At 41.1% G+C, this 11,920-nt stretch overlaps 1 protein-coding gene across 1 annotated transcript in view; it reads right to left on the reverse strand.

Annotated features, from left to right (window-relative positions):
• Positions 1-3,098: 3,098 nt before the first annotated feature.
• Positions 3,099-11,920, reverse strand: part of LOC306912539 (uncharacterized protein) — a 119,926-nt gene continuing 111,104 nt past the window's right edge. The window contains exon 4 of the transcript XR_013788397.1: positions 3,099-3,340. The gene's annotated coding sequence lies outside the window, so the exon portion shown is untranslated. The remainder of the gene's footprint in view (positions 3,341-11,920) is intronic.

Consider the following 11,920-nt stretch of genomic DNA (forward strand, 5'->3'; position numbering starts at 1 on the left):
CAAGAGGGAGAGAGAGAATGGACGACGTCTGTCGGTGGGGCGGGGGGGGGGGGGAAGTCATTACAGAATCTATTACCTCACTGCTTTTCACTCAGACTGAATCAATTGAAAGGGGAGGGGTGGGGCGGGGAGGGGGTGATCAGTGTTTACAAGTGGGAAAGAGGGACTCGGGATGATGAGAAATGGCGGAAATGGCGTTGTTACAGTAAATGTGAAATTACCCTGTGTGCCAGCACAGCACCGTGCCCACAACCCACACCACACAGCCAGAGGTGGTCCAGCCTTGATGATAGCTCTGGAAAAGACCAGAAGGATTGCAACAAGAGACTAAAATGTGAAGGATATAAAACGGATGCTTCCTAAAGAGATGATGTTGATGCTCTCCAGATGTCGTCTTCGTTGTTATTATTATTTATGAATGGGGATCATAATCGGATTTTCCATGCTTCCAACCCACCTCTATCTCGCTCTCGCCTTCAATTAAAGCGATTGGAGGGGGAGGGGGGTGGGGTAGGTCTGTTCCTTCTCCTCCTGGCTTGAATTTCTTTGCTCTCCTCTCTAATTGCTGCCGATAAGCAGAAAGCCTTGTCCGTCTGTCTAGCTTGTAGTGCACTCCTTTTGACAAGATGCAAGGTTCTTTTCTAATCACAAAGTGTGGTACTGTTCTCTTGAGAGTGTACAAATGGAACCAACCACTATTAGAGGAACCTACTGAACCCTGGCATTCCTATTTTTGGGGGTGTGAGTCATTTTAGTTACAAATGTTCAAAGACTTCATGGCGGATCTACAACCTCACAGTGCGTGTGTATATCGCCCATTTTCGGAAACGTGTCAGAAACGACTGACGATAAGGACGTGCAGTTGTGTCAGGAGTTGCAGTACATGTGTATGTGCCTTAATGTGTGAAGCATTATCTGTGATGTCGTCGCTCACGAAACCCTGTATGTGCAAAACTGATACTTTTGAAGAAATGTGTTCAATGGATCCAAAATGTAGTTATTATTTAGTCACAGGCTCTTAGTACTTTTCATTGGTTCAGTATTGATAAAAACACATATTGACATACAAGGTTTTTCCTCGACAGCGAAGATATGTGGACTGGTTCACTGTCAGTACCGACGCTGTCTGCATGTCACGAAGCCTCACAGTACTTTCTTATTGTCTACAAAGAAATGTGTTTTCTGAAAACTGAAGCGGAACAGTTTATATGTGTGGATTTATTAATTAAATTAATTTTTATTATAATGTGCGGTTAAACTTTTTTTCTTTCTTTTTGTAACTCTTAATTCCAAAGAAGGAAGAAGGGAAACAAAGTTTTATGAAACAACTTTTTCTGCTGTATAAAAAAATGTATCTAAAACAGTGTTGTGCTACGGCACAGAAGAACCACTTTATGTAACTTGTGTTCGCTGTTGACCAAAAGCTTGATGTTTGCATTAGTGACAGGAACTATCTTTAAACGTGGAGAAACTTTAACCACCTAAACCCTGTAGGGTGTAGAGATTGTAGAGAAACACATTTGATTCTGTGTCAAAAAATATTTCAAAACGGCAAAAAAGGTTAATTTATTAAATAGTAGATGGGCTATAATAAAATATTCAAATATTGTTTTGACACAGAATCAAATGTTTTATGGTCCTTGATTCACCAGGAGCCTGCATGGCGTCTGTGGCACCACAAATCTTCCACCACTGCTATTCCCTATATGCATACAAATGCCCTTTCTGTTATTGTGGGGTTATTCTGCTATTTTACTGATGCTGGGGTTTAAAGTGGTCAACCTGGCCCAGTGTTGGGAACTGCTCCAGCTGGTGACCAATATCGGCTAAAAGGAACGTCAGAGGTTTGGAAATGTGTGTTTGCTAGATTATATGTCTGTTGTTGTAATGATGCTTCTTGGCAATACCTTGGCTTTTTATACGGTTGGAAAGCATTTGTGGGATGAGCAGCACAGCTGAATAGTGTTGCTGTCGAGCAGAAATCTCTTAAATTAACTCCATGATTAACGCCCGACTTGATCATGCTACAGTGTCACACAAAAGCATAAAAATGAGCAGCTATACAATGCAAGCTTGTAGATCTGAACATATGGGGTTTCCACCCAACAGAGACGATAAGATGTTTGCCATTGGCAGAAAAGATTTGGTAGGCTAAATGTGTCATGGGTGCAACCGACAAACTGAGTAGTGCTACTCATCCCACAGATGTACAGTATATTATTTTCTACCGGTACCATTTAAAAGGGAAAACCAGTTAAAGGTTACTGCTGAGAAGCAGTACAGGGAAATGATCTTACCAAACCCAAATGTCTGGACATTTGGTTTGATGTTGTTTTAGTGGTAGGAACTATCTTTATTACATGAAGAAATATTAAGCAAATGATGACCATTCAGTATTGTACTTTCCAAGAGTTTAATGCCTCCACTCTCAAACATACCGTTCTAAGTGAAGCCTAGTGTTGGTTGTATATTGTCTCTGTCGGGTGGAATTTTGTGGAAACCTCATATGTCCAAAACTGTTATTTTTCAGGATTCAAAAGAAGCAGATTTACAAACTTGTGATGCGACATGCTTTGAGCTTGTAGATCTGCTACTTTTGATGCTTTTGTGTGACGCCGTTCATTTATGCAACAATATGTTGTAGGATGATGAGCGAACCATTCGTACAACGGAAGTATAATGTAGGCTTGTAGACTTTGTTCAGAGGGCAGGCAAATCACACTTGTGCATCAGATCTGATCTTTACAACCGACTGTCCACCCTGTTATTCAGCAAGTGATCAGATCGCATGTTGTGCATTGATTCTTCGTCAACTTACCAGTATCTGCACTGGTTGCTGTGGTAACGACATAGGAGTGAGTAATGCTCTGTTATTGTCGCTCACTGAAAAATGGCAGATCTACAAGCTCAAAAGGTGTGAGCTTGTAGATCAGCTATTTTCAGTGACTTGTCAGTGTCCAGAATGAGACTTTATCTTTAGAAATCAGATTTTATCACATTTCAAACCACCTAGGAGTGTGTTTCAAATCTGATCTAACAAAAATCCCATGTTTATTTTTTATTATTTTTTTGTAGGCATACAGGATACATGGATAGTGCAAAAAACTTTTTTTGCTGCCAGTCTGAACAGAACTCTTAAAGGACCACTTATCAACCTATCTTCATATAATTGGTCCTCACTATTCATGTTCAAGATAAAATACCACGTTTTTTTCCTCATAGAAGGGCTGTGGGCAGGTCAGAAACCTGTCCCTATCGATGGGGAATCCAAGCTAATAGATTAATAGTGAGGATCAATTATATGAAGGTAGGTCGAAAAGTGGTGAAGTGGTCCTTTAACCTTAATCAGTACATCTCAAAACATGTGGGAATCCAGTGTTGTGAAACCCACAACGACAAAACAACAAAATGTGCGGTGTCAACTTAATGCCCTGTGGTTGGAACTATTGTCCTGTGAATTAAAGAAGAGTGACCCTTATTAGTGTTGGCAGCATTGTCTGTGAAGTTATTTTCAAAACATGCCATGCAAGATTTTTTTCCTAAATTGTAGTGCTAGTGTTAAACCTTGTTAAGTTAAAAATGACTTAAGGTTTTGACCTTGTGTTTTCAACTGTATCCGACACGATACATGCAATATAATGATGTCGGGTGGAAACCTCATATGTCCAAAACTGTTCCGTTTCAGGATTCTAAAGTAGCAAGCTCAAAACACGTGTGATGCTGTAGTGTGATCATGTAGTAGGGCATTCATTTACAAAAAATCAGACCAGTCTGAAGTGAGTGGTGCAACAGTGCCCCCTGTTGGTACTCATACATACATAGGGACATTGCTGTTCCCTGGAGTAGTTGCACCACTCAAAAACACAAATAATATGGAGATAAGAGGTTTCTGCCCGACAGCAACAATGTATAAATGTAGTAGTACTGTGCTCAGTTTGTATATAGCATACAAAGCAGACTGCATGCCATACATAGCAACAACAAGGCTTGGGTCCTTTCATCTGTTTTCACTCCCTCTCCATAGCAACCGCTTATTAAGCAGTGTCCGAGTGGGTGAGAGTGATACGCAAGCCTCATTAGTGCTGCTTTGGACGGACAGATGGACGGACGGACGGGTCTCTGGATTTACCACAAGCATCACAGGTCTTTGTCATGATATGATCCATATGATTAAATTCAGAAATATTATAAATCAGTATCACGCTTTTGTTTGCCTCGATTACGATTAATACCGGTAAATGCAGGGGAAAAAAGTATGAAATAAAATGGTGAAAATAGCAGATCTACGAGCATACGAAAATGCGTATTTTCTATCAATTACACAACCCATGAAGCCTTGAATTCACATTCCATTCGTGGTTGCACCACAGTCGATTCTAACCTACAACTTTGGTTGGGACTTTACCACTGCACCACTCAAGCGCAGAGTCCGCCGACCACGTTTTGTTTTGGGTCAAGACCTTGTTTGTATGGGTGGCAAGTTAATTTGAACGTATTTCAAATGTAAAAAAGGCTATATAGTCCATGAGCCAGACCCCCCCTAATTTGCGCGTTAATTACGAAATGGGTGGGCAAATTCTTGTTTGAATTTTTGACTAGCTGTACATCTCTACTTCACATTTTTGTATGATAACAATCACAGACTAGCAGCTTAGTGGTAGTTATCATGCATTGAGTACATGCACCCCTATATTGCCACATGCAAATTGTGACAACACATATATGATCAACTTTTGAACCTTACTTTGTGCAGAGACCAATCAAACCACTTTTCTGCATAATTCAAATATGGGGAATTGATTGGAATGGTTATTTTACTTCCACAAAACTTCCATATATGCTTAAATGGGCTTTTAATGCAGTATTTTGCACACACATTACACACAAATTTAAAATATCCCCATTTTGGAAGTGTGTGCTAAGAACCAACATGTTCCTAATGGCTATAGAAAACTGCTCACCATTCTAAGCTTTAATATGAGTGGTAACATGTGTTTGTACGTTTTGTAACTCTAGAGATACAATCAGAAACACTATTATAGTGTGATAACACGAGCCAGGGCCATAGCTATAGAATCAAATCGGTGGGCAAAGCTGGTGTGATTTTTTTGACTTGTTGTGCATCTCTACTTCACAGTTTGGCATGATAACCATTGCATACACATAGCTTAGTGGTCGTTATCATGCATTGAATATGTGGCCCCCTATATTACCTGCACACACATTCTTACAAAAATATATGATAAACGTTTGAGCCATTATTGTGTAGAGACCTATAATCACACCTTTCTGCATAATTCAAGTATGGGTAATTGATTGGAATAGTCATTTTACTTATTCAATACTTTCATATATGCTTAATCGTTTACCCGCCAGGAACATAGGAATTTTAAAACGTAGAATCTTGTAGCCTGCCACAAACGGAAAAGCCGTTTTAACAGCGATGTATTCATTAATGCATGTTTTAATACGATCGTATCGAAATCTACCGTCAGTTAGCTTTGTTATGCTTCTGACACAATGGGCGCGGCCATTTTGAAAATGCGCGCGCATCCACTAACATTGCTGGCTCTGTTTTCAGACGGCTTTATCTCACAGAAGCGACATTGCAGAGGACGCTTTGTCCCAGACAAGCGTTTTCAACGGCCTGTAGCAGGCGCTGTGATACTCGCGGTCCACTTTTTCCACCACCGACCGAGAGAACGAGCACCAGCTTCGTCAACACACACGGAATGGTTTCATAGTAAAATGCGATTACGGATATTTGGCTCTTCAAAGTAAGTGTCACGCGTGATTAAACCATGGCAATACGCAATCGAGGGATTAATTAATGGCGGCAGGCTAAGTTAAATTAAATGGCTTTTTAATGCAAAATTCTGCACACAAATGATCCATGCAATAACCAACCCCAAGAAGAGGACCTGATTATCACAGAGGCAGCCTTGACTGACTCGGAAATAAAGGACTGAATTTACCAGTGCTCCCACGGGCCAGTGCCCGTGGGATCACTGGGCAGGGGCCCTGCCTAGAGCCCGGGCAGAGGACTTTTGTGGCGGTTCTGGACAACCGTGGGTCTGACCGACTCGACACCGGGCTGGCTGAAGAAGTTCCTCATGCAGAAGACCCCAACTCGGTGTAGTGTCTGGCCCTGAGACTTATTGACAGTCATGCCGAAGCAGGGTCTCACTGGAAACTGTTGGACCAGCGGATTCGACCGTTATCTCTCTGTGCACATTGTTGTGCGTCACGCACATCCGGCATGTAAAAAAGGTGATCTGTAACTGCCATCTATTAGCCAATTCATCGGCTGGCTGAAGAAGTTCCTCATGCAGAAGACCCCAACACGGTGTAGTGTCTGGCCCTGAGACTTATTGACAGTCATGCCGAAGCAGGGTCTCACTGGAAACTGTTGGTGGGGCAGAGTGAATGGATAGATGATGTTGGTTGGACACAGGGTGATGCGTGGCCGTGGAATGAGAGTGCATCCTGCAGTGACACCAACCACAGATCTTGCAGCTTTAGGCGTGCATCTCGTGCTTTGTCTGACCAGCGGATTCGACCGTTATCTCTCTGTGCACGTTGTTGTGCGTCACGCACATCCGGCATGTAAAAAAGGTGATCTGTAACTGCCATCTATTAGCCAATTCATCGTTCTGTTGAGCTGGTCAAGTCATGGTGATGTCAGAAGTGATGTCAGCAGTATCACCTTTTATGCCCATCTTTGTCAGGCATGGCCAAATATGGGGTCTATGCAGATGTCAGAAGTCGGTGGGACGAACCCGTATTTAGGCATGCCCAAATATGGAGTTGCAGAGGCAGAGGCCTTGTGATGTCAGCTGTGGCCCGGGCAGAGGCCTTTTGTGGCGGTTCTGGACAACCATGGGTCCGACCAACTCGACACCGGGCACTGCACTCCCTGTGGGGGTGTAGAACGCGTGTGTCGAATTTGAAGTAGGTGGGGCGAACGGTTTTCGTGTGACATGTATTACAGACGTACAGCTGTACAGACACAGAGACTTTGCATTTATAGTTAGATGATACATTGGCTACTATATGGACATTGAATATTCCCTCATTTAAAACCTTTGACTTTGACATGTTAACAAAATGAAATAAGAATGTTGACTCTGTCAATACAATATTCAATTGACAGAGTCAGGCAAAATCAGGCATATTTTCCTATATAATGCCTAATTTGCATATTTAAATATACAATTTCAGAAAACTTGTAATACAATAAATCATTGTTTTCATGTAATTAATCAACTAGGGAAGTTTCATGGTGATCACTAGTTCTTAATCTTTTTCATCCTATTCACCCATCATGTATATAGGTGAAAATAACAATGTGTGATAAATATGAAAAAGCTGCTCCTGTGGAAGTGTTATCATATATTAATTTACTTATATTGACCTTCTAAACAATTTAATATAGGTATGGTTTTGCCCACTCATTTCGTAATGAAAACTTGTCTGGCTCATGGACTAATAGTCCTAGAAACAATCTCCATATGTGTTCTCCTTTTTTTTATTCACCCCCTCTCAGAACTATTCAAAGCTAAAATAGCTGGCCATGCAGGCCGGCGGTATGCACAGCAACAGTTTCTCTAGCCACAGTTGACACTGGGCAGGCTGGGCCGCCATGTGTGTCATCAGAACGTGTGAGAGGATCATAGTAGAGAGAAAGGCATGTGGCACATTGCTATGACATGACGACACGCATGCCTCACACACTGACACACAGTCACATGCTGAGACCCCATGACAACAACTGTGCCCTGTTCACCAACAGCTGGCCATGTAGTTCACTTTTCATTATACCAGTACTTATCAGTACAGAAATACTATGGTCAGTACACCTATTACTAGTAGTTTTGGCACTGTGGGCAGGTGCCAAGGAAAATCAGCATCTCCATAAAGCTTGTCAATGTACTGAAGCACAGTGTTTTAAAGTGCTGTAAAATATCACAATACTTGGTTGTGTTGTACTGGACTTGATAAAACACAGTGATGATTTGGGGCCATGTTATCTGCATGATGTTGGTCCACTGACAGTGAAAGCTTCACACTGGAATCAACACAGCCATCTACCAGGAGATTTTAGTGCTTTTCAAGTTACTTGATTCTTTTCAGAGGGTTGACTCTTACAGCCAGGTCTGTAACACTGAGCGTTATGGGGGTCTTTGAATTATAAAGGTTTGAGAACCACCTCTTTAGTCATTTGATCTGTTGTGAGTATTGTGTTGTATATATCAGTGGTCCTCAAACTGTGGGTCGGGACCCCCAGGGCGGTCCCCACATTATTATTAATTTGTTTTGGGGGGGTCCCCAGATGATTATTAGTTTGTTTACTGTTTCTCACTCAACAGTAAACAAACCAACATACTGTAGGCCTATACGTCAGTGTGTAAAGAGTATGTGCACATTTTTAAGTGACAAAGGAATTTTAAAACCTCTTTAATACCTCCTTAAATGAAAAATAAATACATATAAATAAGTAGCCTAGTATAGTCCAACACACATCAAACTGATATCTGACCACAGGGCTACTGTTAAGGATTAGCTGTTCTCTAAATAGCTGCTGTTTCTAAGGCAAACTGAATAATTCACAGGACATTATTTACAATGTTGGCAAATGGGGACACGGTGCCACTGCCCACGTCTGGAGTACATATATAGCCTAGTTTGAAACTCTGATGTGTAAGATGCAAAAATCTATCTGCTTAGATGTGGTAGGCCTGTTGCTGTTGTTCAGTACAGTAGTATGTGTCACATGTTGAACTACGTGTAGACAGTCGTGTACAACTTAGTGAAATACTTGGCAATTACTCCAGTTACAATATACCCAAAGAGATACAGAATGCTTTGTGTACTATACAGCATTGGTTCTCAGGGTGGGGTCCAAAGATCCCTGGGGGACCTTGGAGGGTGTTCCAGGTGGTCCTCAGCAAAGTTAGCATAGTTAACATAGCATCACAGTAATTATAACCACTATCCATTTATATGGGGCGACTGTGGCTCAAGAGGTAGAGCAGGTCTTCCAATGATCCATGGGTCGGCGGTTCGAATCCCGGCTCCTCCTGTCTACATGTCGAAGTGTCCTTGGGCAAGACACTGAACCCCAAATTGCTCCCGATGTGCTGGTTGGTACCTCGCATGGCTTCCGCCGCAATCGGTGTATGAATGTGTGTGTGTGAATGGGTGAATGTAATGCACAATCTATGTAAAGCGCTTTGGATAAAGGCGCTATATAAATGCACCATTTACCATTTACCATTTATATGTTGCCTATTCAAAAACAGCAGATGCTACAGGCTAATGCTATTTTTGAAATAATTTGAAAGATATTTGGAGATTTTTTTGTAACAATTTCGATTTTTTTTTAACACAAATCGTATCTTCTGGCAAAAAAAAATTCAGATGGGGGCCCACGACTAAAATACATTATGCCACTCTACCCCTGAGCCACTGCCGCCCCTGAGAACCACTACCCTAAATAACCCCTGGGCTTCCCCAGACCCCACTTTGAGAACTAGTTCTCTATATATTTGGAATTGGGCCTATGTGAAGGAGAGCACACAGAAACACATCTGATTTCACAGTTTCAGAGTGAAGTGTAGTTATTAATAGATTATGTACAGATATAGAGATGTGGGTCAAGCATCATGCACATCGTTGCCTACTTATTATTACTTACTATTTTGTACTTTCAAATACTTAAGTATTTTTTTAAACTATAGTACTATACTGGAATACAAATTTGATGGAGCAATTTCACTTACACACACACACACACACACACACACACACACACACACACACACACACACACACACACACACACACACACACACATACATACATACATACATACATACATACATACATACATACATACATATTGTAGATATATTCTATGTATGCAAATTGTTTTTCATAAGTGGATGAGGCTACTGTCGGGTGGTCCAAATTCCACAACTGTTCTGCAAAGTAGCAGATCTACAAGCTTAAGAGGCGTGTAGATCTGCTATTTGATGCTAACCCTAACCCTGTAACAATATACAAAAACATAATCTAAAAATACTGTAGTGTGTTAAACTTGTCCCTTTTCCTGCTGCACATGGAGACTATGTTTTCTTAAATGTAGCTTTTGGATGATGAGTCTTTGTGAGGGAGAGTTCCAGGGAGAATCATCAAATCATCCCAACTATCCAATGAGTTAATTGATTTTTGCTCCTCTGTTAGCTCCCCAGACGTGGCCTGCTGGGATAATTGCATTGACTTCTATGAACGTGGGAGTCGGGGAACAGATCTGGTCTGCTAAATATAATTCCACATTCTATACCATGGTCCAATGACACATCAACCTAGCACTTGTGCCCACGAGGCAGGCTATTATTGTAACTTAACTCAAAGGCGAGGCACGTTTATTTGTATAGCACATTTCACACAAACAGGCAAAGTAGTACTTTACACAAAGCGTTAAGAGCGTTAAAGGACCACTTCACCACTTTTCAACCTATCTTCATATAATAGGTCCTCACTAATAATCATGAAAAAATGGTGCAATTTTGTTCTACTCGGTCTGTGTCTCATAGGAGGGATGTGGGCAGTTCAGAAACCGTCTTCCAGTGACATCATCGATGGGGAATACAAGCTAATAGAAACGGCAGGCTTTCTAGTCCTGAAAAGTTGCAATGCGAAAATGGAAGCCATTGTTCTCACGATAATGAAAATCTAAATATTTAAAAAAAAAAATCTTGTTTAAAAAAAGATCTGCCTAATGATGATGTCACTGGAAGACGGTTTCTAAACTGCCCTCAACCCTCCTATGAGACACAGACTGAGTAGAAAAAAATCGTTTCATTTTTTCATGATTATTAGTGAGGACCTATTATATGAAGATAGGTTGAAAAGTGGTGAAGTGGTCCTTTAAGAACAAGTGCGAGAGAAACACACTATAAAAGGGCATTTGAATCTATGGAGTCAAGCCGATAAGGTCATAAATCATGACAGCTGGAAGAATGCACTCTTACACAAGTACATCAAAGTCAAGGTAAATGCAACTTTCTGCACCGAGTCCTAAACACCCCTTGCAGCCATACAAGTCTGAACAAACTTTAACCTGAAGTAGCCAAGCGGCTTGAGTTTCTGTATAAGGACCACGATTCATTTTTGAAATATATACTTCAGATACTAGGTCTACACCAGGATTAGAGCCACATGCTAATACATCTGAGATTCCCCACGGGAATCATGTCTGTCAGTCTTTATATCTATTAATATTAGGGCTGGGAATTGAGGCTTTGTAATTAATTCATTAAAATCTATATTTATATATATTTTTTTATTAATCAGTTAAAAGTCCCAGCCCTAATACTTGCATGATATTAGCATGATATACTGACAAGATACTGAAATGATACTGACCATGATACTGACATAATAGTGACCATGACACTGACCATGGTACTGACATGACACTGACATGATACTGACTATAATCTTGGTATTATTAAGGACTAAAACAAAAGTGTTCTGAATCAATGTCATGCTGTCTGGTCAATATTCTAGGTGTTTAAGTAGTGGTTCTCAAAGTGGGGTCCGGGAACCATATATCATTGCTGTCGGGCAGAAAACTCTTATCTACATTTTGTAACTGTGTTTTTTTCTATACTTGATCATGATACTACGAGTCTGGCAGTGTGCTGTTCCGACGGCCTTTACTGCATATCACTCCCCCATCTCTCTCCCCCATTTCCTGTCAGCCTACTGTCTGACATGAATGCATGTAGCCTATATACATTACATACAGTACAGTACTGGTTCAACCTGCTTTCCAACCGACTCTAGTCTACAGTACACTATGCAGGCACAAACCGACACCACACACGCTTCTGAAGAAACTAAAGCCTAGAGT

This window comes from Electrona antarctica, assembly GCF_951216825.1.
Source record: "Electrona antarctica genome assembly, chromosome: 19".
In the NCBI taxonomy this organism is placed as follows: domain Eukaryota; kingdom Metazoa; phylum Chordata; class Actinopteri; order Myctophiformes; family Myctophidae; genus Electrona; species Electrona antarctica.